The sequence below is a fragment of the Macaca nemestrina genome, chromosome 19, assembly GCF_043159975.1.
Source record: "Macaca nemestrina isolate mMacNem1 chromosome 19, mMacNem.hap1, whole genome shotgun sequence".
Lineage (NCBI taxonomy): Eukaryota > Metazoa > Chordata > Mammalia > Primates > Cercopithecidae > Macaca > Macaca nemestrina.
Window position 1 is genome coordinate 9,634,808 of NC_092143.1, and position 25,433 is coordinate 9,660,240.

At 39.2% G+C, this 25,433-nt stretch overlaps 1 pseudogene; it reads right to left on the minus strand.

Annotated features, from left to right (window-relative positions):
* LOC105476936 (small ribosomal subunit protein uS5 pseudogene) overlaps positions 1-25,433 on the minus strand; it is a 325,515-nt pseudogene that overhangs the window by 120,945 nt on the left and 179,137 nt on the right.

Below are 25,433 nucleotides of genomic sequence, written 5' to 3' on the forward strand. Positions count from 1 at the left end.
TTAAGAGTGAGAGAGAGGGAATGGTAGACTCCTAATTAAAGTTTGAAAGGTTTCTTAACTTTCTTAAAGAGTAATAGCATAGCAGAGACTGATTTTCAAAGGGGATCGTTAATTTTCCTTAATTTTAAACTAAATCTCAAAGGATATTTTATTCATATTCAGAAAAGGATAAATGGAAGATCAAAAAGCAGTAATGCAGACCTCACCAGTGCCCAGCCCCTGAGGGAACCATTGCACTGCATTTTTTATGTCAGCCAACCTTTCCTTTTTAGTATTCATGAAAACTTAGCAAATAATCACATTGAATTGATTTCAGGGACATATATCCATTGCTTCCTGCCTGAAATGTGAAGCTCAAGCACGGTTATCTGACACAGGAATGCCCTTTCATTCTGTCTTCTGTAGGAGCAACTGTACAGAACAAGTAAATGAGCGACCCGATGAAATCTCCCATCCCACAGTCTGCTCTTGCCTTGCTATTCAATTCATCTCTCTTCATCTGCACAGGGCTCTTGTTCTCCTTCAAAGCAAGCTCTGGGGCTATGGAGGAAAATTCAGGTGCAATGAACAGAAACCACTTCACGTGTTAGCCAAGAGGATATTTAAGGTGCTGAACAATGAAAAGTTAATACAATGTACTATTCGGTCTCCATAAATCACCACCAAGTTTAACATCGTAAAGGTCCTATCAGACACCATGCCCTGTGTTTATGCTGTTTACCCGTATGTCATTCATGAGTTTCATGATGACTTGCTGAGAAAAACAATACATTACAATGCAAGATTCAATCGCAGCTATTTATTTTCACTTTATAAGACAGATGGCTAAGAGATAACTTGTTCAAAGGAAGGCAAAAGACAATCAAATGTCATGGGCTCAAGATAAGCCAGCTGGCACTATCAACCACGCCAGGCAGGCTACCAATTTATAATTCAACTGTTGGGATGTTCATCATTGGAATGTTCAACTTCCGGGGGCAAACACTGACTATTTTGCCAGTAATAGGAGCCAAAATGCTATTATATTCCACTTAGGGGTCACAAAAAGATAAAAGGCTAAGCAACCCATCTTACACAAACTCCCACATTTGTCCACAAGGGGCTTCATAATGAGGTAGCCACCTGCAAGTAAATGTGATGTGCTCTGATTTGGAATACTAAGACTTAGTTTATTCCCACGGCCAAGAGGCTTGGATTTTCTTTAACTAAAATCATTAGTTTAGCTTAAGGTGTCATTCTCTACAATGCATTTTCTAAAATGTGTGACTTAGTATTATTCATGCTGAACCAATTTAAAAGGTATTGACTTGCTTCTCAGCAAAGCAAGAACTGGACAGGTGTTTTTAGGATGCAGCTTGTTTGTAAATTTTCAGAGTTCAGAATGCTACAGGGGAGAGCGCCGGGTGACAACTGTTACTATAGGGTCCTTGTGCAGCCAAAGGGGATCAGAAGAATATATAGTTCTTCTTGGAGCAAGGAAACACTGTAAGTAAATGCTTTTTAAAAATCAGAGAGCCGAGCACAGTGGCTCACACCTGTAATCCTGGCAACTCAGGGGGCTGAATCTGGAGGATCACTTGAGGCCAGGAGGTCGTCACTAGCCTGGACAACATAGAGAGACCCCATCTCTATAAAAAAAATTTTTTTAATTAACCGGGCGTGGTGGTACGTGCCTGTAGTCTCAGGTACTTGTGAAGCTGAGGAGGGAGAATTGCTTGAACCCAAGGAGAAAACTAGAAAGGTTCTCACTTTTGGCCTACTTTTGATTTCTGTCCCAATCTGTAATAATTATAAAATTCAAATTTCCACAGAACTGATGAACTGCAAGATTAAAAGAGAACCACCACACACAGTGAAAAGACTAACCCCAGGTGGGAAACAAGGAGACCAAAGGAAAACAGCATGTCAAACAGTTTAGAAATCAAGTTCAGGAAATTCAATATTCACTGTTAATTTTCCCATGAGTCCCTTATATTGTTTTATTTTTTGTCTCTAGCCAGCTGTGCTTTTTAATAGGACAATTGTTTGTTATTCAGGTGTATTCCAATTATTTCTTTAAAAAGAAAAAGTTCTATAGGATTATCAAGGCTGTCCATTCAAGAAAATTTTTCTCCACTTCTTATTGCTTCATGTAGCATCCACAATGTGATTTTGATAAGTTATTCATTGTCATTAATAATAATCACGTTAACAAGTAAAGATGCAGATCGTTTGTAGCTCTAGTTCAAGGAGAGATAATGAGAGCTAAATAAACTTGATATCAATTGGAAATTGGACAAAATGGATAAGGCCACAGGGTAAGCAGTTCCCAGAGTCGTGGCCACAGAATGAATAACTCAGACCTGAGTGCTCAGTCACCACAAGCTGCAGCACAGCCTGTCTCCTCTGAAGATGAGTTTATTAACTTCCAACAAGGCCTCCAGCTGCTCATTAGCTGTGATACTCTGGAGAGGAATACAAGGAGCTGCTTCTTTTATTATTCCCTTAGAGAAGCTAAAATATGGTTTTCAATGTGATGCAGACTGGAAACCCCGATTTATTCAAATAATCTTGTTAATGTAAGCTACTTGTGCTTTTGGTACAAAGGACTTTGAGCTTTGTGTGTGTGTTTTAATGGCAAAATTCTCCATTGGTGTGCTTGGGCCTCTTCTACCTGCAAGCATAATCAATGAGGAAAGGTACTTGGGGACTTTTCTGTCTACAAAATTCAGCTAGTGCCACCATATTTATTTCTCATCAATCTCTTTTAATGGGATTATCGACATGTTTACACACAAAAGTGACTTTCCTAGCGTGATTCATTTTTGCCTCTTCTTTAGATGAGAAAACCATCAAATCCCTGATGAAAACAGTGCAATGATATTACACTGATTATAACAAGCTTACTTACTTCATTATTCATTGCGTTCTCTAGATGAATCATATGTTTTCTATTTTTAAAAGTGCTCTGGAAAAGTCAGGTTAAATCATAAGTGCCCTTTAGTGCTTACCTGGAGAGAAGCAAAAAGCAACTTTCCCACCACAATGCCCTGGGAAATAAGGGAATGTCCTACTTTTCACCAAATCAGATGGTGTTTTTCTCATCTTCATCCTTCTTAATATTTTTGGCATTATCAAACTGTTTACCACCCTCTCCTTGCCAAAGAGCTTCCCTTAGCTGATATGAAACACACCAACTTAGTCTTCCTGCCTCAAAAACAATTGTTTCTTTCTCCACATTTGCTCACTGACCTTATACCATGTCCCAGTCTCTGAGTATGTTCCCCCAAATCCAATCATCAATCTAACAGTCTTCTCTGACACTTTAAGAAAATCCATCCTTGATTTAGTCTCAGGCATCACCTCTGTGTATTTGAAAATCAAATCCTTCTTGACAACTCATCCTTCACTCAATTCTAGGACTGTATCCTTATCATTCTATCACATAGACTTTCTAGAAAAAAAGAATGAGGTTGTCATTCTTAACAGAACAACATATCCAAATGATTAGCTTCCCAAATGTGTTATTTTTCTATTGCCCTCCAGGAAAAAAGTACAACCAGAAAATTAGTCAAAATAGAAGCAACAAAATATCAGGTTCACAAGGGATTAGACTATATTTTTCTTAGCATTCACTGTATTTGTTTCTAAATCAAAATCACTAGGGTTCATAGGTGGCAGAGATATTCCAGTTTCTATGAAATTTTGCATGTGAACTATATGCCCTGACATTCCGTATCTCCTCTTCCTGACCTTGAAATCAAGAATTCAGTCTCAAAATACGGTCTTTTACAAAGAACACTGAGCACAGAGGTTGCCTTAACAAGAAAGCATTCTAATTCTGTCATAAATTAAAGGTAGCACTTCAGATAACAGAGCATAAACTGCTGCCACTCCATTCCTGAGAGAGATCAAATGATCCTTTCTGTAAAACCTGTCTTTCTATTACCAGGAACTAGAAGTTCAACAAATAACCAATGCAAGATGTTAAAAGTTTCATGTGTGGATGTCCTGAAACACACCCTGGGTGGGTCTGAAATGTTGTGTCTTCACAGAGTCTTCTTACTTCTCCAGTCTTGAGAAAGTCTCCCAATATGCACATTTGCCATAAATATTCCTTTCTAATTTACACTGCATTCAAATCAGCAACCATTTACTGAGTAGGTGCTAGAGACCTGAAAACAAATATACCAGAACCTCTGCAGGCCGTGATTCTAAAGGAAGTGTTCCAAGCCCAGCTCCACCACTCAGCAGCTATGTCCCCTTGGGCAAGGTGACAATTCACCTCTCTGCCCACATTTCCTCTTCCGTTCCATGTGGAGAATAATAGTACCTATGCCATAGGCGGGACGGTTCTGACGATGATAATGAAACAACTCATATAATGCGAGTAATGATATTAACTTCCTCTTGAGGCATTGAGGGAATTAAATTGCTGGATACATTTAAAACAGAGAGAACAGTTTCGGACACACAGTGCACATAACATTTACACCCAGTAAACGGCAGTCTTCATTGTCGTTGTTATTGCCTGGTATCATACAGTTAAGGAGTTTCAACAAGATTCAGTGCCAGGAACACAGAGCAAGTCATCCTGAGAAGTGCTGTGGCACTGATCACCAGTGCCCAAACTCTCCCAATAGGAGTTTCAGGGAAATGACAAAGAGGAACTAGCCCTTGAATGGACCCTGATCCAATGAGCCCCATGTTCCAGGCAAACAGTAGAGAGGCGGTGGAGGGCAGAGGCGTCCCAGACAAGGAGGCAAGGAAAAGCATGCGGCCCTTGCCGGGAGGAAGGGCTCACTCACGTTGTTAGAGGGCAGGGAACGCAGACAGCTTAGAAATCCCTGTAGGGACAGACATGCACCCCAGTAGCAGCCACACCAAGGAGTGAGCCTTTCTTCTGGAGGTAACAGGACACAGGTGAGTCATACGGTCAAGTCATTTTTCCCCCATCACAGCTGAAGGGGAAGAGATCAGTGAGGCAGCTGTGCAGCAGCCGCGGCAGAGCACGAAGACAGCCTGACCTGGGGCAATGACTCCTCAGCAGAGTAAGGCACGAAGACAGCCTGACCTGGGGCAATGACTCCTCAGCAGAGTAAGGCACGAAGACGCAGAGACCATCAGCAGAACAGATGGACACTGGCATGATGGGCCTGAGTCAGAAGACCAAGTGTAAATACCTGATCCTCTCATACTGTGATCTGGAACATGAACGTAGTCTCTTTAACAGCTCCCGTCTTGGAAAAGGGAGTGCTAATGTGTACACCATGAGATCATCATGAGCCACAAAATACATGATGTGAGTGGCAATCATCTGTAATCTGCGAAGGTCTGTATGGATGTGCAACGTACATTATCTCCAAAGTACATGATTTCCCTGGAATGATTTGGGATGACTGCCTCATGAATCAGGGCTCCACACTGCTCCAGTGATACATGACTTTCTCACTTCTAAAGCTATGAATTATTTTTCTCAGGGGGACTTCTTGGAAGGATCTTCTCATTTTTTTTACAAAATAAAAAATATGTATCTTTGGTCGTTATAACTGTCCACTCTGGCTTGCTAGGTCCCTTCTGTGTCAGACATCATTATGCTTGTGTGTGCATAAATGCATGCTATTCCTCCTGCAGGCTTCCTTGTGATCTCAATCGTTATCCAGCTTCTAATAAAACCAGTCAGCAGAGGATGACCGGGGAGGACTGAATGGGTTCTTAACACTATATAAGGTCTGAGTGTAAACAACTCTTCTACATTTTCTGGACAGCTAACATGTATGGTCAAAAGAGAGTAAAAGCTACTTAGGAATATTTCCTGTTCCTTCAGTCATTGTGGCCATGGCAATGCACGTTCAAATGATTTAAAATGTGACCATTTAGAAAATGATCCCTCACAGCTTGTAGTTGTACATGTGTATATGTAGTTGTACCTAATACATAGATATATATGATATAGGCATACAGAGATATCATATATTTGATATATGTATATCTTTGAATTACTGTTCCTCTGTATTCTTTATGGCATTATAATTCCACCAAAAATGCTCCAAGAAATTATTCAGGGGTTAAAACACAAATAATGGACATTTTCAGGTATGATGGAAAATAGAGACATGTTCATACCTTTTGTTTGTTCACTTGTCAATATAAATCTCTCTGTACCAGTTTTTACTGGTCTCTTAGCTCACTTCTACTTATCAGTTCTCTGCTTAGTAAGGCTGGAGCCAGAAAGCCATAAGTACTTCCCCGGTGTCCTTGTGATGTGGCCTCCTGTTGGATAGGAGGCAGCAGCAAGAGAACAGAAGGCTAGCAGATGAGAAATACCCTTGTCCTTTCTCCCTCCCTCCCTCTCTGCTTCTCTCTGCCTGCCTGTGCCTTTGGCGGGGTCTCTGGAAGTTGCTGTGTTGCTGGCACTTCTCTGAGGCCCGTCCTCCACGGTGCCAGCACTGGCTAAGGTGTCCTTGTGGTCAGGGGCCCCTTCTTACAAGTTTCAGCACCCATTCGGGACCCCTTGCCGCATGCAGCATGTGTGCGTTGGACTCTGATAACACCAGCTCCTCCCTTTTCCTCCCTGAGATCTGTGGGCAACAACAGCTTCCTGCTGTTACCAAGCTCTTGCTACCCACTTTGTTTTTTCATCTCCTCCTATATTTTTTAAGCTATTCCCTTGATTAAGCACCCCCCTTTTAGAATATCTAGGTTTTTATTTCCTGTAAAAGACCCTGACTTATATAGTACTCAGTACCAGTAGTGATCCCAGGAAACAATCACTCAAAACTGAATTCCAGTATTGATCTGCTGACCTGTTCAAGCTTGCATCGAATGACCTCCTTATTAGCAGCGGAAAATAGGTATCTAGTAAACTGAGACTTGAAGTGGCATTATAATGACTTAATCACCTCTGGTAGCTTGAGGTCAAAATTCTACTAAAGACAAGGCTTTGGGAAAGCAAGGGGCCACTTCATTTAACTGTAACTTTTAGTACTGAAGATTCAAAGGGCTACAGTGTGGGCAGTTACTTCTAAGTGCACTGGAGATACAGGGAAAGAAAAGGATGCACTCAGAGGTTAAACGCTCAGTTCAAGGTATGGTCAGAAAATCAAAGAATGTCTACAGTAGTGAAGACGTAAGGGTTTTTGTTTGTTTGTTTACGGTAGCTCTAACACAAATTTAAAAACCTCACATCTTATAGTCAGAATGCATTTAGGGCTGAGATTATGCTAAAAACTAAATAGTAAGTTGCAGTACAGATCTGAGAGATGGTCACATAGTGGACCACAGAGCCAGAAGCGCAATGCGAATGTTTCAGCCGTAGGGGCCAAGGGAAAACCTCCCATTCACCTAATAGAGTGCAGAAGCTTATATACCATCTTGAAATTACAGAGTGAATGGGGGCTTTGATCATGGCAAAACAAGTTATGGGAGAAAGAGAAGAGGAAGTCTGGCTAGCAAGGTGGTCTTGCTATATAAATGAAACCTCAACAGGCAGCAGCCCTCAGAGAAAAAGGATGGTAAATATTTCTTTCCGACCTTTAAAAGTGTCAGATTCAGTTCATCTTTCCTAGACCTGGACAAGGGGAGACCTGGCTGCATCAATAGAGACTCTACAGACGCCACTCTCCCCACGAAAGACAGCTTTGCAGAGCCACTTCTGTTTGCTGGCTCAATGAATAACCATCTCAAAGGATGTCAAGGAAGTATATTTGGTGGTAACATATTCGATTATTTTCACGACTCACAGGGATCACTGGTGGTACCCAATAGACTTGGAAAAGAGAGAGATGAGCTGCCTATTGGATCATTACCTGGCCTGTGTAATTGGATACTCTCCAGTCTGGTGAGCAGAAACTAACTCGAGTGAGGACAACAGAGTCAGTCTCTTACCCAGTATCAGAACAAGACCACCTGACAGAGCACAGTCCTTTTACTGGAGGGGAGGCTGACTCCTTTTGAGTTTGAATCCTACTACACTGTCACTGGTGTCCATTATCAATCCTTCTAAGCTTCCTCAAAGGGGCCTCTGTCATATTCTTGAGTGGTTATACATTGGGTAGACAGAATCACCCAGGGATTAGAATTTACTAAACACTTACTATGCACTGACACTAATCTCTAGGGAAAGTCGTGTTGGCTTATTGTCAGAGAGGAAACCTGTAGAGTTTAGATAATAATAGAGTTTTAGCCCAAGTCTTTCTCATAATAGGTCCACAGACTCACCCTGCAGGAATGTGTATAGCTGCTGAAGGTATAATGGGTTATACACACTTAGCAGCTGCCGGAATCCTCACCGTGGTTACACGACCTAAGCTAAGAAGGACCAAGTGGATGACCCTGAGATATCACCACACTGTTACCAAATAGTAAAACAAAAGCAATATTATGCCCTTAGGGAAACTTATGAATTTAGTCATACCATAAAAATACCATAAAAGACTTGAAAGAGGCAGTACTGATCATTAATTTTACATCTCCATTTAATCCCCTTCTTTGGTCCAGACAGAAGTTAGATCATCTGTATAAACAATAGGCCAGGCGCAGTGACTCACGCCTATAATCCCAGCACTTTGGGAGGCCGAGGCAGGCAGATCACAAGGTCAGGAGTTCAAGACCAGCCTGACCAACATGGTGAAACCTCGTCTCTACTAAAAATACAAAAAAAAAAAATTAGCTGGGCATGGTGGTGCGTGCCTGTAAACCCAGCTACCCAGGAGGCTGAAGCAGGAGAACCACTTGAACCTGGGAGACAGAAATTGCAGTGAGCCGAGAGCGTGCCATTGCATTCCAGCCTGGGCAACAGAGTGAGACTCTATCTCAAAAAAAAAAAAAAAAAAAAAAAAAAGAACAGTTGCACCTTGCTAGATGATTTTTTTATTGACCTAAGATGGAAATTTGCTTATGAATAGAAGGCTGTGTATGGATTCCTAGTGCCAAAAAGATAGGTTGTTTCAATATGTACCTGTTGGCTTTCAAACCCATATGCCCTCTTATATAATTGGCTCTATGACACTAGCACTAGAAGTCTGAAAACTACATTTCCCAGACTCCCTTGCCTGTTGGCTTGCTGTAAATTTTGCCATTTCTGGGAACTAGTAGAATACCCAAAGACTGAAGGGAGGAAGGAAGAAGCCTCTGTTTATGCTCATTCTCCCCACCCACCTCTCTCCTTCCGACAGTGTCTCTGAACGGTTTGCATCTCTCTGCAATCCTACTGTGCGCAGTAGTCTCTCCACGGTTATCACTGGCCACATAGCCCCTTTACCATGAATCCAGCATTGGCCCAGAACATCCCCACCTTATAGGTTGTGACACTGGCCCGTCAGTCTCAGTACCTCACGTGGCACAGGCAATACAAGTGTGCTTCTGAATTCTGGTAAAACCACTTTCTTCCCTTTTGCCCTCTGAACTGATATTTTCTGGGTTACATCGACTGCCCTGTTTTAATCTTTGGTTCATCCAACACCTTTGGGACTTCCCCATCTTAAGTCTCCTGCATTTGAAATGCATAACATGATGTCCACTTTTCTGATTGGACTCTGGCAGGAAAATCCTCCATTTAAAAAATGTCTTCATGGAAATTACGCATACACATCCTTTCCCAATCCATCTCTGCTTTCCGTGAACTTCCTGCTGCCCTATGCTAGGCTGCTTAATGAACTCTTGCAGTATCCTTCTCCTCAACACCATAGTTGTACTCTATGTCAACTGGGCTTTATAACATAAAAATGATCTGACCAGAAAAATACGCTAGACTTACATCACACTGTCTTTATGACATAGGACATCCTCTATATATCAGCTTTCACTACCAAGGAGCTGCTTTCTCGGTCACTGCAGTTAATATGACCTCCCTGAGGACAAGGGATTCGTTTGCATGTCTGTCTGTGTTTCCTCACCACATTTTTTAATGTTCAGTTAATAGTATTGAGTAAATTGATGGATAAAGTTTCTGTATACAAATGCAGTGCTGCCAGTCAAATTCAGAAAATCCTCATGTTAAACAATTCAATTTTTTATCTGTTAATAGAACCAACAAGGACTAGTGTTGGAGCCTTTCTCTTCAGACCAATACTATGTGTCCAGGTCACCAGAAGAAGAGCATTCTGGGAAAGATGCCCCCACGCAAGGCTGCAAGCTCTGAGTCAGAACCTGGATTTCTTGTGACTTGAACACACAGTATTTCTGCTATCATTGTACACATTACCCATAATTTTGATACATGTATTTAATATGTCAATTAGCGTTCTCATGTTTTACCGCAAAGACTAGGTTTACATCATCAGAAAGCACAAAAAGGCAGGATCATGTTAGTGGTGTCTAAAAGATTTTATGAAACTTCCTTCTGAAGCACAATTGGTATTTCACTTTAAGAAGCTAATAAATATTTTAGAATGGCATTTCATTTGTTTTACAATGACATTTGGTATTACAATGAAGGAGCTGGAAAAAGAATATAAAAGGTTCCCTCCACTACTCACTGGATTCCTTATATTTAGAGACCAAACTGATTTATAGCATTCATGAGTCACTGTAAATCATTAGCAATGGCACTAGGAGCTCAACCAGTGGGAGAGGTGAAGTCCACTGAATCCTAAATACACAAATCTACAGTTGACACTAAATGGCTTTCAAATTTATTTATTTAGCATATTGTATTGAATCATATCTCAACACTATTCATTATCATTCAAGTGGGAGAAATGCCACTTCACATACACATAAGAAATTGATGATATAGAAAAATTATTTTTAGTGAAATCATATTTTTAAGAGTCACTTGCCCTAAGTCCTTGAATGCACAGGATATGCAACCTGAGGTCATTCCCAGAACAACACAAGCCTCACAGAGCACAAGCAAGGAAAAAGGGAGATCAGTAGAATTCCAAGGCAGAAGCTGTACAGGATCTCTAAGGCAGTGGTTCTTGGCTCTGCCTGTCCATTAGAATCACCTGGGTGGATGTCCTGCCTTACATCTGTCATTTAAGGCATTAATATGTATCAGGAGTTAAGTCAGAGCAGTACAAGGGTCAAGGGTGAGTGCAGGGCTAAGGAAAGCAGGTGAGATTAACTAGTCATTTCTCTCTCCTCCTCTTCTCCCACTAAACCTTCAGGGCTAGAGAATCACAATCTAAGGACTGACTGGCTTTGTTTATTTTGCTTGGGGTCCCCATCCTGAATTTCATTAACCCTCTGACCCCCAAAGCTCTTTGGTGCTGACATAAACAGGGGCTTGGTCACAAACCAAAGTAACATGACAAGAGCACAATCACCACAAAAGAAAAGCATCATACTGAAGATGCACATTGCAACAGGCAACAATATTATAATAGGTAAACTGTGAACTTTAAATTAACATAATATGTAAATTAGATGGATGTGAAAGGACATTATCAATATGAAAGGATAAAAATGACAAAGTGAACCAAGCAGAAATATTACGTGTGAGAAATGTAAGGATTGAAGTAAGAGACACAAAAGATCAATGTCTTGGGGCTCCACACAAGACTTGTTTTGGCACAGAATGCAGGGCTCAAAATATGCTTGTAGGGTAGAGCTTATGCTCTTGCTCTTTTGCTATCAACATGAGAAGAATATGTCCCTGGGTAGGCCACTAGCCCCAGGAAGAAAATGAGAGGCACCAGGAACAGTGCCACCCAGCTGACCCAGAAACTCATGACTGAAAAATAAATGCTTATTGTTGTATGACACTGAGAGTGATTTTATACACATACCATTATCAAGGCAATATGTGGTTATATAAGTAGCAAAATGATACAGCTGAAGAATGAGTTAATAAACTGGAAAACCAGATTTAGGAAATCTCCCAAAAGGAAGAAGTATAAAAAGTTTAAAGAAAATAAAAAGGACATGAAAGTTCAAAGAAAATAAAAAAGACATGAAAAGTAAAAATAATATCTAAATGATAGGAATCCAAGAAAGACACACAAATATACATGAAGGTCAGAAGAAACTTGAAGAAATAATGAAGATAAATTCCCCAATTGGGGGAAGGGGAACAATAAAAGACCTCAGATTGAAAGGGCACCAAGAATGCTAAAGAGATTTTTTTTAAGTTGAAACTATACACATTATAAAAGAAAAACAAATTCTAAAATCCACAGAAAAGAACAGCTCACATAGAAAAGAATGAGACTGATTTCAAATTTTTCCACAGCAATACTACGTGCAGTAGGTAACAAAAAAGCATATGAAGTAAATTCATTAACCTGACAAAGATTACCTATTAAAAAATTTTGGACCAAAAAAGAAAATGTTTAAAGCATTTATTTTAAAATCAGGTACAAATCAAGGATACCAACTGTCCTCATTTCTATTCAACTTTGTATTGGTGATCACACCCAGAACAAAGGGACCAGAAAATAAGAGACTAGAGCATTGGGAGGGCAAAATAAAACTCGTTATTTGTTGACAATGTGATCTTCATATGAAAAACCCAAAGGAAAGGCAAGAGAGATTATTAGAAAAAAAAATACTATTAGAAACAATTTAAGAATTTAGCAATATGGTTAGGTATAAGATGAACATGCAGACATCAGATGCATTTCCAGGCACCAGCAGAAAACTGGTATACATGGAATACTGTGCAGTCATAAAAAATAATGAAATCATGTCCTTTGCAGGGACACAGATGGAGATGGAGACCATTATCCTTAGCAAACTAACAGAGGAACAGAAACCCAAATACTGCATATTCTCATGTCTAAGTGGGAGCTAAATGATGAGAACACATGGACACATGGAGGGGAACAACATACACTGGGGCCTTTCAGAGGGTGGAAGGTGGGAGGAGGGAGAGGATCAGGAGAAACAACTAATGGGCACTAGGCTTAATACCTGAGGGATGAAATAATCTGTACAACAAACCCCCATGACACAAGTTAACCTATGTAACAAACCTGCACATGTACTCCTGAACTTAAAATAGAAGTTTAAATAAAGGAAACAACTGATATAATGCAATTAAATAGAGTATTCCATATACAGTAGTATCAGAGAATATAAGAATGAATCTAACAAAAAATATCCAAGTAGCCTACGTGGCAAAATAATATCATTTTATGAAGGAGATATTTTTAAAATCCTTAATAGAGAGATACCATAAATCACTAGAATTATAGCATAAAATGATGATTCTCATCAAATTATGTATTATAGTCAAAGCAATTATAATCAAAATTCTAGATATTGATTTTATACTAATATATAAACACACACATGCACATACACAGTCATATACCTAATAATGATGTTTAGGTCAGTTTTGTACTGCATTTACAATAGGGTCCCATGAGATAATAATAGATCTGAAAAATTCCTATCACCTAGTGATTGTGTAGCCATGATAACATTGTAGAACTATTCTTTTTAAATAAATGTAATGTAGTCTAACTGTACAGTGTTTATAAAGCCTATCAAAGTGTGCAGTAATGTTCTAGGCCTTTAGATTCTCTCACTACACACTCACTGACACCCAGAGCAATTTCCAGTCCTGCATTTATCATAAATGCCCTATACAGGTGTACCATATTTTAATCTTTTATACCATATTTTTAATTGTGCCTTTTCTGTTTAGATGCACAAATACTATATTAGTCCATTCTCACACTGCTATAAAGAACTACCTGAGACTGGATGATTTATAAAGAAAAATAGATTTAATTTACTCACAGTTCCACATGGCTGGAAAGCCATCAGGAAACTTACCATCACGGTGGAAGGCGAAGGGGAAGTAAGGTGTGTCTGACACAGCAATAGGAGAGAAAGAGAGGAAGTGGGGAGGTGCCATACTTTTAAACCATCAGATCCCATGAGAACTCATTCGCTGTCACGAGAATAGCATGGGAAAGTCCTCCCCCGTGATCCAATGACCTCCCACCAGGTCTCTCCCTTGACACCTGCAGAATACAATTCCAGATGAGATTTGTGTGGAGACACAGAGCCAAACCATGTCAAACACATACCATTGTATTACAATTGCCTACCAGTATTCAGTACAGTCACATGCTGTACAGGTGTAGAGCCTGGAAGCAATAAGCTAAGCCATATCGCCTAGGTTTGTAGCAAGCTATGTCACCTAGGTTTGCAGCAAGCTATGTCACCTAGGTTTGCAGCAAGCTATGCCACCTAGGTTTGCATTAAGTGCACTCTAGGATGCTCACCCAACAATGAAATCACCTAAGGACACACTGCTCAGAACATATCTCTCTGTCATTAAGCAGCATATGACTGTGTATGTATGTGTATGTGTGTATATATGTGTGTATATACACACACATACCATACACACTCATGTAGAAACTGTCAAGGGCCAACCATAAAAAGCACACTTTTGGGCCAGGCGCGGTGGCTCATGCCTGTAATCCCAGCACTTTGGGAGGCCGAGGCGGGCAGATCACGAGGTCAAGAGATCGAGACCATCCTGGCTAACACAGTGAAACCCTGTCTCTACTAAATATACAAAAAATTAGCCGGGCATGGTGATGGGCGCCTGTAATCCCAGCTACTCAGGAGGCTGAGGCAGGAGGATGGCATGAACCTGGGAGGCGGAGCTTGCAGTGAGCAGAGATTGAGCCACTGCACTCCAGCCTGGGTGACAGAGCAGGACTCCATCTTAAAAAAAAAAAAAAAAAAAAGGACACTTTTGAAAAACAAATGCAGGTAGTAGTATATGTCCTACAAGTTATCAAGACTTCCTATGAAACTAATAAATAAGGCCATGTAATAGTAATGCAGAAATGCACAAATGTATCAATGAAAAAGGGGAAAACTCATAAACAGTTCCACGGAAATGGGATTTTGAAACATGACACAAGTGACATGTCTGAATGAAAGGATGCCCTACTCAATCAATGCAGCTGGATAAAAGGGTGATTCATAAGAAAAGATCAAATACAATTCTTACTTTAAAATCATATTAAAAACTAGAAAATATAATTTCATAGGAAAATATTTCTTAAGACATATAACCGATGAAACATTTTAATAAATTTGCTTATATTAAAATTGGTAATTTTGTTTAACCAAAGACATTTTTAAAGGTAAAAGTGTGGCAAACTGGGATATTATAGTCACAAAATGAACAATAAAAAATTACATATGAATAAATAATTCATATCATAAATAACCCTTATGAATAAATCAGAAGATTTCAAATAACCCAAAAGAAACAAATAAACAAAAGACTTCAACTAAGATTTCACAGGAAAGGAAACACTTACGGCCACTAAGCATAGGAAGGGATGTTTATCACTGGAAATCCAAGAAAAACAAATGAAGACCACAATTAAAATAGTGTGCAATTGGGGAAAATTTAAGAAAACTTACAATTTCAAATATGTGAGGGGATATAATCCCATAGAATTTTTTTTCTTTTTTTTTTTTTTTTTTTTGAGACAGAGTCTTGCTCTGTAGCCAGGCAAGAGTGCGGTGGCGCGATCTCGGCTCACTGCAACCTCTGCCTCCTTGGTTTAAGAGATTCTCCTGCCTCAGCCTCCTGAGTAGCTGGGAATACAGGCACGTGCCACCACACCCAGTGAATTTTTGTAGTTTTAGTAGAGACAGGGTTTCACCATGTTGGCCAGGATGGTCTCAATCTCTTGATCTCATGATCTGCTCGCCTTGGCCTCCCAAAGTGCTGGGATTACAGGCATGAGCCACCATGCCTGTCCAGGATTTCTTACATATTGCTCCTGGCAACACAAACTGGCAATCACTTTAGAAAACACTTTTAGAAAACACCTACTATTCAGTGACCCAGCCATTCACTCCTCCCTTTATACCTGAGAAATTCTTTCACATGGAAAACGGGAGACAGGTACAAGGTTGGTCACAGCAGGATGATGCCAAACAGCAAAACTCAAAAGCAACCTAAATATTCATCAACTGGGAAAGTAGATGAATAAGTTGTGGAATATTACAGAGTGGCACCAATGATCAGGCCAAAACATGAAACAATATGGTTGAAACTTAGCAATAAACTGTAACATTAAAAAAGTTTCCAAAAATTACATACAACATTCAAACCCTTTTAAATAGACTAAAAATAACTAAAATTTATAAACATAATTTTTAAGAAAATATTTAGCTGTAATAAAAAGGTCAAAAAGAAGACAAAATGATAAATGTAGGATTCAGAATGATGGTTTCTTCGGGCAGGCAAAGGTAGGAAGAAGGGATGGAAGACTATATCGTCATGTATAAAGATCTAACATTTTGAGACATAAGAAGGAAATTTTGTTTTACCATTTTTAAAATAACAAGGCTGGGCACAGTGGCTCATGCCTGTAATCTTAGCACTTTGGGAGGCCAAGGTAGGCAGATCACCTGACGTTGGGAGTTCGAGACCACCCCGACCAACATGGAGAAAACCCGTCTCTACTAAAAATACAAAATTAGCCAGGTATGGTGGTGCACGCCTGTAATCTCAGCTATTCGGGAGGCTGAGGCAGGAGAATCACTTGAACCCAGAAGGTGGAGGTTGCAGCGAGCTGGGATTACACCATTGCACTCCAGCCTGGGCAACAAGAGCGAAACTCCGTCTCATAAAATAAAATAAAATAAAATAAAATAAAATAAAATACCAAGTATACAAATAAAAGCAAGCCATGTATTGATCAATGATGAAAGGGTGTCCTAAGTCATGGATTGTGGTTAATTCATTTATTTGTTTCTAATGTCAAATTAGTAGGGCGACAAACTATTTTTAAAAGTCCACTTTGGGAGGCCGAGGCAGGCAGATCACGACGTCAGGAGATCGAGACCATCCTGGCTAACACGGTGAAACCCTGTCTCTACTAAAAATACAAAAAATTAGCCAGGCATGGTGGCGGGCACCTGTAGTCCCAGCTATTCGGGAGGCTGAGGCAGGAGAACGGCATGAACCTAGGAGGCAGAATTTGCAGTGAGCCAGTATCACACCACTGCACTCCAGCCTGGCCGACAGGGCGAGACTCCGTCTCAAACAAACAAACAAAGTCAGAAAGTATGAAGAGAAAGAGAAAAGAGAGATCAATATGGACCACAGTTGTGAGGAGGGGTTTGTCAGAGAAGGTAGAACTTCGGGAGAGGAATGAAGAGGATCTCCCAGCCCAGGTGATCACAGGAGCAAAGACCAGCAACAGTAGAAGGACATGAGGTTTTGGAGAGCCATCATAGACAGACAGATACTAAAGTAAAGATACCACAGTAGTGGAAGTGAGAATGTGAAGACAATTTACAGGGGGATCTTAAAGTCTAAGCAGAAATGAAGCTTATTTAATGGGAGTTTCTGAAGGCTCTTGGGGAAAGGGCAATCGTGATGAAAACACCATTTGGTTGATTACAATGGCATCGAGATGGGTGGAAAAAATGATGTGTGCACTTGCAGGAAGGACTGGAATTTAAGAAGTCTTTGGAGTCATCCAGGTAGGAGATGGCACAGACTGGATTAGGTTCTCCATAGTAAAAAGAAGAAAGACAATGTTGGATTTGGAATACACTTTTAAGAATGAATGTGTGAGATTGCTACAGATTGCTACTGATTGTAAGGCTGAAACATTGTGAGCCTAGAAGAATAGTAATAGCATTAACAGCAGTGGGCAAACTGAGAACAGGAATCCACATCATAGGGAATGAGTGAAATAATTAGTTCACTTGCAAAGAAACTGATCTTGAGAAAACTAGGATATTTAATTCCACTAAATCCATACACACAGGATTATCAGGTTAGATAAGTATTACATTTCAACCAGTTGCCAATGTCCCTGATTCTGCCTGAAACCAATCAAAAAAATCTGTTGAGAGATGGATGGGATGACCAGTATCAGTTTAGCCTACTGGAGGGTCAATTGTAGAGCATTCTTAACCCAAGCCCACATCTTAGGTGGGAGTTTTTAGATCAGCTAAAAACATCAAATGTACCAGTTTGATGAATGCACACACATCAAACTGTACAACACATAAGATGAAATAAACATAAGTCTTTATTTTTCATTCATGTACAGCAACTATTAGAGTGCATTATTCATGTCAGACACGCAAGGTCACTGTTAATTCTGTTTCACAACAAGGTCCTTCTCTTAGGAAGTTGTCTATCCACGACAATTCTTATGGGAAAAAAAATGCCCCTTAAAAATTTCAAAGGAACATCCAAATGCTCCATGATTTTTATGTTGTTCTTATTTGTATTGTTAAGAATTTTTGAGTGATATTTGAAGACAGTTTTCCTAACTTCTCCATTTAGTAAACTGGTTACTATAAACACCATGTCCTTTTAACCTAAACAGATTCAAAGTTTCTCAGAACACAAGGATATTAACAGAGAATCACCAAGAAAAATAGACATAATGTTCATATTATGCTGCAATGTTTCTAAAATTTAATGTAGTTATACACAACTGTATGATCTAGTATACCTTCTCATTCCCACTTCAAGAACACCCTGAAATCATATCTAATAATAAACTTTAAATAGAACAATGAGCTCATTTGAAAAGCATAGATGCTCTTTGTGTTTGAGGAAATAGCCCAATAAGATCTCTGACAGTCCTTCATTACCACTCAGGTGATTTTACATAAATGTCAATCAAAGCTCTTTCCTTTTCCATCAAATATTGTCATGTCGGCCTAAGCAAGAAGAGGAAGGTCGAGATTTTCAGTGACCTCTCAGCAGCTGGGCTAGCTTTCATCAGACAGCTCATTAGTGCAAACAGGCTGATTGACAAGGTTACCCCAAACGGAGAAGCAGGAGCCAAACAGATCATTTGCATATTATATTAATGACATTCAGAGTACCATTTGGTGTTCCTAGGGGAATTGAAAGAGAACAAGCTGTAATTTTCACAATCATTAATTGTTTAAAGGAAATTGCAGATTCTTAAAACACTTAGGATGGTTACGGGATTTCAATGTAATGTAGACCAGGAGGAAAGCTATATAACTGTGGAACAGAAAGCCTGCTATGTAATTATTTTACTTGAGGTTAACTCTGCACAGCACCAAGCACATTCTACTCGAGGGAAGACACTGTTTATTAAGGCGTATTGGACAGCCTCTTGTCCTAATGACGGATAGGAGTTGACAGAGAGATGTGGATGCATGCCAATAATGACAATTGTTTGTACATTTTATCCCTCAGTGGATCAATGTGAGTGCAAGCTAGAGTGTTAGAATTGAACCTGCCGCATTCCTTGCCTCCAAATTCCTGCAGCTCCCACAGTTAGATCTGCTTAACCTCAGCCCTCAGCCTTGCTCCTACTGTGGATTCTGGGACTAACTTGGGCCCTAGCAGGGGAAATACATGAGTCATCATAGTGCCTTGTCACTTACTATTTAGTCATATTATTAGTCCTGCCTCCATTTCCCCACTAAATCCAGGAACCAGGTTGTATTACTTTCCTAGCACCGTCATAATACTAGAAACTGGGTGGCTTAAAACAACAGAAATTTATTCTCTGTGTCATCACATGGCCTTCTCATAAGGACTTCAGTCACTGGATTTAGGACCCATCTAACTCAAATATAATATGACGGCATCTTAGCCAATGTATTATAGGAATAATTTGTGCCACAGGGGCCAGAAGTGCAATTCTTCCATGTATGTAAATGCTGGAGAGCCTAAAAATATTTGCTGACCTGAATGAATAGCCGGGCACACCCAGAATTATGGACATTAATAGATCAGTAAAGCCCAATCAGTGAGATCAGTGGAAAATAGATATTAAAACCAAGGCATTAGCAGGGCTGCTTTCATTTCTGAAGGCTCTGGGGGAAGAATCCACTTCCAATAGGTTGTCTTGTTTCTTTGCATCTTCATTTCTCATCTGGTTTCCTTTGATGAATTCGTCCTTGCTTCCCAAATTTGCCCAGAAACTAAGGAACAGTACTTGAACCTTAGTACCTGGGACCAAGACCTAGGTGCTGATAACTATCTCTGGTATCCATCACCCTCCTTTTGATGTCTGATGTCAGCGTCTCAGGGCACATGCTCCCTCCAGTGCAGTAGAAGCCCCTGGGGGTTTCTGACACTGCTGAGTGTCTGCTGCCTGCACAGCAGGTTTTTTTCACGTTCGTTTATGCTGAGCTCATCTGCACCATGATAACTGCCACCCCAACACTATCTAATGGGGAGGCTGAGACTTCATAAAACCTTTTCTACATAAAATTTGTTTTCTAAGGTTTGTCAGACTGTTATGCTTCTCATAATCTTTTTAAAAATTCATTTAATTATGAAGTATTTCAAGTACACAGTAAAGTTTAGTAAACAATCTCCAAATCTCAGTTTTATTTCTTGCACAAACTATAAACTTTTCCTGGTTTAGCTGCATGCTCTCTCAGCATTGCCTTTATTCTGGGACCCAGACTGCTAGAGTAGCCACGGTCTGGAACATCACTGGCCCTGGATGATCTTTAACTGATAGTTAAGGGATTGTTTTTGCTCATAATAATTCACGGAACCAAATTAATCCCACAGCCCCCCTCAACCACAAGGACCAGAAGTGTAATTCTTCCACATATGTAAACGCTGGAGAGCCTAAAAATATTTAGTGACCTGAATGAATAGCCGGGCAAACGCAGAATTATGGACATTAATAAATCAGTGAAGCCCAATCAGTGAGATCAGTGGAAAAATAGATATCACAAAGAAGGTGTTAGCAGGGCTGCTTTCATTTCCGAAGTCTCTTGGGGAAGAATCCAGTTCCAAGCTCATTCGGGTTGTTGATAGAATTCAGTTTCTTGTAGTTGTAGGACTGAGGTCCCCATTTTCTTGCTGGCTGTCAGGTAGTGGGGTGGTCTCTGCTCCCAGAGTGAGCGGGTCTACTTCTTCTCATGCTTCAGTCTCCGTCTTCTCCCAGTGCCCCATCTTTCTGACTCCAGCCAGAGAAAATCTACAACTTTTAAGGGCTCACGTGCTTAGATTGTGTTCACCAAGATAATTCAGGATAATCACCCTGTTCTGCAAAGTCCCTAGGGCAGGGAGGTAACATATTCACAGGTTTCAGGAATTAGGGCCTGGACATCTTTGGGGGCTATGCTATCTAACACTCTCGTTAGCATTGTATCTCTGCTTTCTGTTAATGTCTTTTCTTAGGTTTCTTATTTTTTCCACTTTTTTCCCATTACAGAGACAAATTTTAAATGTTTCAGTATGTACTTGGAAAGAATGTGCATACTTATATACACTAATGAATGTCTCCTCACATTTTTACTTCATGGTATATAGAGAAAAAATGAAATTTTGGGGAGTACACTGCAGTAAACTAACGGCATTCAGGGGCATCTAAATGGAGCTTGGCAGAAAAAAAAAGTTTGATTATCTTATTATATAGTTATTTTAGAAAAAGTATTAGGGAAGATATTATAGACTATGTATAGAATTTCCAAATATTTTCAAATATATAAATGAGATTCTTGAGACCATTTGGTGTATTTTGCTTTAATATCAGGTTTAATGTTTGAAATATGTATATGCAATTTCTAAACAAGACCTTTTAGTAATGATCTCTTCCAATTTTTGATAGTCACCTTTGGACAAGAAACTTTGTTCACCACAAGTGGGTGGTAAAAATTATTTTTCTAAAACTTGAAAAACATACAATAGTTAAAATTACATTTAAAGAATTTAATAGCACTTCCATTTCTTTCATTGACAAATATATTGAAATTTCTTGAAATATGAAAGCATTCTGAATCTAACTGAACTTTTTCATGTCAAGTATTTCAAAATAATGATGAAGCTCTCATTTTCAAAATCCACATGCATTATTGGAGGAGTTGGTGGCTAACTCAGATACCACTAATAAAGTCACAAATAGGGGAGAATCTAACATACGTAAAAAGGAGATTTAGAGCTGCTCCAGAAAATGTAACCACTAAAAATCCCCTCCCATTTCACCCTGCACATCTTTACTACACCCAACCATGGAACCAGCTGCACCAAGGGCTGCATGCCATGCTCTTCAGGACCCTAAACGCCAACTCCTGCAGCAACTCCGGGGTGCCTTGTCGATGATGGAAGGCAGTGCACTCTACTGTTGATGCAAGTCAATGTGCGGTTGTTTGGGTTCTTCCAAGATGTATTCAACCTGATGAGACTCCCCAGGCTCATCATCTATGGAGACCACAGAGGCCCCAGGTATAACCCACTCACTACATCACACTCTTCTAAGGAGCCCAGTAAGAGGTTTCTTGTGACTAGACACCATTCTTTCCTTATGGACTTCAGAATTTTCTTCACTGAGAGTACTTGATTAGTAACCACTCTGAAATTTTTCTGGAAAATGTCTCTATTTGCCCTCATTTTGAATCACAGTTGCTCTGGAAATATATTCTAGGTTGACTGCTATTTCCTCTGCGGTCTAATCATTTTCCTTTGTAGGTCATTTGTCTCTTCTCTCTGGCTTAAGATTTTTCTCTTTGTCTTTAATATCCTGCCATATTACTTTGATTCACCTAGCATGAATTAACTTTTAATATATGCTGCTCTGACTCAGGATGCAACTGGTTAATTTTTTTATTGAGGCATACTTTTCATACAGTGAAATGCACAGATCCAAAGGATAGTTTGATGAGTTGTAGCATGTGGAAAATCCACCCTCTAATCCTTATCGAACAATTTATTATCAGAGAATGTTCCTCTGTGCTCCCCTGAAGTCAAACTGACACATTAGAGTCAGTCACCATTGTGAAGTCATTGTTATAGATTAGTGATGCCTGTCCTATAATTTTTTATAAATTGAATCATATAATTTGTTCATTTCTGTGCCTCACTTAATTTGTCCAAAACACTTTGAGAGATTGATCCATGTTTTATGTTTATCAGTAATTCATTGCTTTGTATTGCTGAATGTTCACTCATGAATACGTGCCAGAATATTTTGTCCATGTTGATGGACATTTTGGTTGCTTTCATTTTTTGGCTATTATGAATACAACTACTCTGAGCATTTTATTCAGTATTTTTTGTAGATAATAAGTTTTAATTTTCCTTGTATGTATACATAGAAGTAGAATTGCTAGATTGTAGGGTAGAGAAATGTGCAATGTTATAAGAAACTGTCAAACATCAAAAAAGTACCATTTTATACAATTATCTGCAAATTATGAGAGATCATTGTTTTGCATTCTTGTCAATATTTTGTCTTGACAGTCTTAAAAGTTTTAGCCATTTCTGGTGAGATTTTGAAGCTATCTCCTCATTCATATTTCCATTTCAATGATGACTAATGATATTCATCATCTCTTAATGTATTTACTATCCTTTCATACAACTTTCTCTGTAAACTATTCAAATTTTTTGATAAGTTTTAATTAGGCTCCTATTTTTAATCTACACAGGTTCTTTGTACATTCTTGACATGATTCCTAGATCAGATACACACTTTATAAATATTTTATCCTAGTCTGTAACTTACATGTCCATTTTTTAATAATTTTTAATAAGACAATTTTGATGAAGTCCAATATACCAACTGTTAAATATATTTTCTTTCCCTTTTTTTGCATCCCAAAGATATAAATATATGATCTATGTCTTCCCCTACAAGATTTGAGATTCACATTTTAAATTTAAATGAGATTCACATTTGAGATTAAAATTAATCTCAAATAATTTTAGTGTATATTATAAAAGTCATCTCTTTTCCGTACAGCTTTCTAGTTATTTTAGGAATATTATTGAAAATATTCTTATCTCCACTGGATTCCTTTGGTAACTTTGCAAAAAGTAATTGGTCATACTAGTGTTAAGTTTGTTTTTGGACTCTACTCTGTTCTACTGATCTATTTGACTAGCCTCACTGTCTTGAAATTAAGTACTATAATTCTTCTAACTTTGTTCTTTTTCAAGATCATTTTATCTCTGCTAGTTCTTTTGCATTTTCATATATTTTAGAATCAGCTTAACAATTTCTCCTTCAAAAACAAAAGCCTGCTGAGATTTTGACTGGAATTACATTGTATCTGTAGAGTAATTTAAGCAGAACTTACATCCTAGCATTATATGAAGGATTCTGACTCATAAACATGTAACATGTTGAATATCTGTATTTATATTTTAATTTTTTACTGTAATATGTTATGGTTTTTATTGCAAAAGTCAAATACATCCATGAAAAAATTATTCCAGGCCAGGCATTGCAGCTCACACCGTAATCCCAGCACTTTGGGGGACCAAAGTGACAGGGTTGTTTGAGGCCAAGAATTTGAGAGCAGCCTAGGCAAGACAGCTAAACCCCATCTCTACAAAAAAGAAAAAAGCTGGGCACGGTGCCACGCACCTATAGTTCTAGCTACTCAGGGTACTGACATGGTAGGATTGCTTGAGCCCGGGAATTCAAGGATGCAGAGAGCTATGATTAAGCCACTACACTCCAGCCTGGATGACAGAGAGAGATGCAATCTCATAAAAAGAATAATATGATTCCATATGTGCCACAATTTCAATTCAAAAGCTCAGTAATGAGTAAAATGTTCTAGTGTCCTTCTGAATGTAATGGGTGTTAACTACTGATATGGTTTGGCTGTGTCCCCACCCAAATCTCATCTTGAATTGTAGCTCCCATGATTCCCATATGCTGTGAGAGGAACCCAGTAGGTGAATCAAGGGGGCAGGTCTTTCCCATGCTGTTCTCATGACAGTGAATAAGTCTCACGAGATCTGATGATTTTATAAAGGGAGTTCCCCCTACACATGCTCTCTTTGCCTGCCACTATGTAAGATGTGATTTTGCTCCTCCTTCACTTTCCACCATGATTATGAGGCCTCCCTAGCCATGTGGAACTGTAAGTCCTTTAAACCTCTTTCTTCTATAAATTACCTCGTCTTGGGTATATCTTTATTAGCAGCATGAGAATGGACTAGCACAACTACATCAGGATTAGAAGATAAGAAAACTCTATTTTATGTCCTTTCCCCAGAGGTCAAAATTATTTAAAAGTCACATTCCACTAATGCAGAGGGTATTTTTCCATTTTACATTGATTAAATTTCATTACTGTAGGAGTCAGCTGAACAGTAAGATTCACTAAGCACTCAGTGCAAAGGGACCTGAGGTCCTGAAGGGCTATAACTCACGCCCCTCAGGACCTTGTATCATAAACAGGAACACAGGGTTGACACACAGAACACACAAATAGCATGAACTAGCACAAAAGGAACATTGTAAATTCGATTTGAAATAATGAGGGACTATGATGTTTCTCTTCTCTCAGAACAGAAGAAAGAATATTGAGAAACATGTGCCCTTTTCACATTAAAATAATTAAGGTAGGTAGATTAAAAAACTTACCAAGATGCCTTTTAGAGCTAACAGTTTATGATTACGAAAAATTATCCAAAACAAATTCAAGATTAAATGTTTAGAGATAGGGAAAAAAAGGAAATGGAGAGAAGAGATCTACATCAGTGAGGTCGGATCTTAGGCTCCTGTAACTCTGGTTCATGACTCCCCCACAAT